This window comes from Propithecus coquereli, unplaced genomic scaffold, assembly GCF_000956105.1.
Source record: "Propithecus coquereli isolate 6110/MARCELLA unplaced genomic scaffold, Pcoq_1.0 Scaffold66, whole genome shotgun sequence".
Taxonomy (NCBI): Eukaryota; Metazoa; Chordata; class Mammalia; order Primates; family Indriidae; genus Propithecus; species Propithecus coquereli.
Genome location: NW_012152618.1, coordinates 961,524 through 964,192, shown reverse-complemented (window position 1 = coordinate 964,192; position 2,669 = coordinate 961,524).

The following is a 2,669-nucleotide window of genomic DNA, read 5'->3' as shown; positions in this document are numbered from 1 at the left end:
TCATATGTTGATACAGTAAATAATAGTATCTATTTCAGGAAAGTGCTAAATATTTCATTCTGTTTAGTTGTTCTAAATGAGACATACAAACAAAATTTTCATTACTATATATGTGATTTCAATCTGTTCTTCAATATGTCCATTTTAGAAATACTGGACTGACAAAAAAGATGTATGGATAATTGAGTTAAATTCTACCTTGCTGGAATGTTAAGGGAATATCTTGCTCTAGATATCTCAGTTTTCTGTAGAGCTGAAACTTAACCTCAATAAAGCAGCAAAATGTTTTAGTTAATTGTTCACAAAGTCTCTAGAAGACACATCATATGTATCACTTTCTTCTAAAGCAATATATAAAATACATTTTAATCATTTGACTCTGAATGAAGACCTGAAGAACTTGATTGTAGGTAAGTGCATAGATTTTGTAAAGTCTATTACAGTTGATCACAGCCCCTTTTAATTCATTATCTGCTTGTTTTCTTCCTATAAAATAAATAAAGATACTTGATTAAATACATGAGCTCCAAATAGAAGGATTATTAATGAGCAAAATGAACCATTTTGCTTCCTAATTTTACCTTCTTTCTAGTTAATTCTATATTATGATTTCTTGAATTGGATTGAAATCCAACCACTTAAGTTAACATTTTCTATAGTATTTTCTATAAAAAACACTGTAAGAATTCCTTTGCACTATCATACATACCCGCGACAGCAAAAGGAGCTCTGTGGACTCATTCCTCAGTGATACTGGAGGAAATTATAAAAAACGAATGAACATTAACAGTCTCTGGAATGGTCTCATGGACATAAAGCAAATGAAGAAACATTTACTCAAGAAATTCTACTAATGTTCAGTAAGAACAATGAGAATTTGTGGTATTTGAACCCATATCTGCTCCATCTCTTTCCCCTCCTAACTCAGCATTTTGGAAATCTCACTCCAGACTACTGCAGCCAAGAACACAGAGCTCCCTTCCCTGGCAGTGCCCATACGGAGGGCTACCTTCCTGGGATGTGCAGAATGTCAGCATTTCTCATCCTGCACCCAAGGAACCTATTCTGAGCCTAAGTTCCAGGTGAGTGCGTCTGACTGGTGAGAGCCCTCTTTTTCCACCCAGCCTCCACCTGTGAGACAGAGACTCTACCTTGGGCATGGTGGTGTTGAGAATCCTGTTAATTGCCCTTATTCCTGCCTGCGAGGCAATGATTTCATACCAGCAGAGGCAAGTATAGGAAACATGAGACTGACTGCCTGCCCCCCTTCAATGAGCACTCCGCCCCTGCAGCAGTGATGCCACTTAGAAATGCACCATGGCTCCGACGCCAGCTCCAGAGCCACTGCTCAGAGATTACGCCTAGGGGCAAAAGAAGGCTATAAACAGGTAGTTCCTGATCTTTTTCTCAATACTGATTTTATTTACAAATAAAATATGGAGTATATGGGTATGGAGAAGTTCCAGCCTAAGGCCCTTTTCAAAAACACTGGAGGTTATAGTGAAAGATTTTGGGGAGGAGATAAGTAGAGTTGTACCAATAGGCTAAACTGGGGGCTTAATTTGCTTGGCAGAGAGAAAAGAGACAGCAGGGAAGAGACTGGGGTCAAAACAAATCTCAAAGGAAAATCTCAGGAACTATTCCTTCTAAGGAGCCTAAAATTGATTGTTTTAGTCATCTGAACAAGGTATGCCTCAGGACGTTGTTAATAACAGTACAGCAATCAGCATTTGGTAGAATTTAAGTTTGGTGTAGTTAGAGAAAGAGGCATTCAAAGAGAACCATGCCAAACAACTGTCATTCCAGGATCACTGTGGGCATAAACAAGGATGTGCCTCTCTTCAGGACCAACACTAGAAATTTAACCTTGTAGGTAATGAAATGGACTGAATAGAAATAATATAATGCAGCCAGTTTGTAAACAAATAAACAAGCATGTAACTATAACAAATCCAGGGGCGGGATGGCAGTATCCAGAGTTGCTACAATGTATAATCTAAAATGTATAGTTTATGCAGAAATTTGAAACATGCCAAAAAAAGAAAATACAAGAAAGAATGACTGATAGAACAGAAATTGCCTAAGAGCACAACGTGAGGTCAGGTTTAACACCCAAAACCTTTAATGTAGCTATGATGAAGGGGTTCAAAGAGTGAAAGAAAAGCATGATTAAAGAAGCAAAGGAAGTTATGACAATGTCACCTTAAATAAAGAGTATCTATAAAGAGGTAGAAATTATGCAAAATACCCAAATGAAAATTGTGCAGTTGAAAAGTGCAATAACTTAAATAAGATTTTATGAGAGCAATTCAAATGTAGATTTAAACTGGCAGAAGAAAGAATTAATGAACTTAAAGATAGATTGATAAAGATTATGTAATCCAAAAAAGGTAAGGAAAAGAAATGAAAAAATGAGCAGGGGCTGAGAGAAATATAAGATGTTATTAAGCATATGAACATATATGTAGTTGTGGTATCAGAATGAGATGACAGAGATAAAGACAGAGAAAAAAATATTTGAAAAAAATAATTACTGAAATTTACTTCAAAATGATAATCTACACTTCCAGGAAGTTCAATGAATTCTAGATAAGATAAACACAAACAAATTCACAAACAGAAACATGATAGTAAAAATGTCAAAGACAAGGAGAAAATCTTGAAAGCAC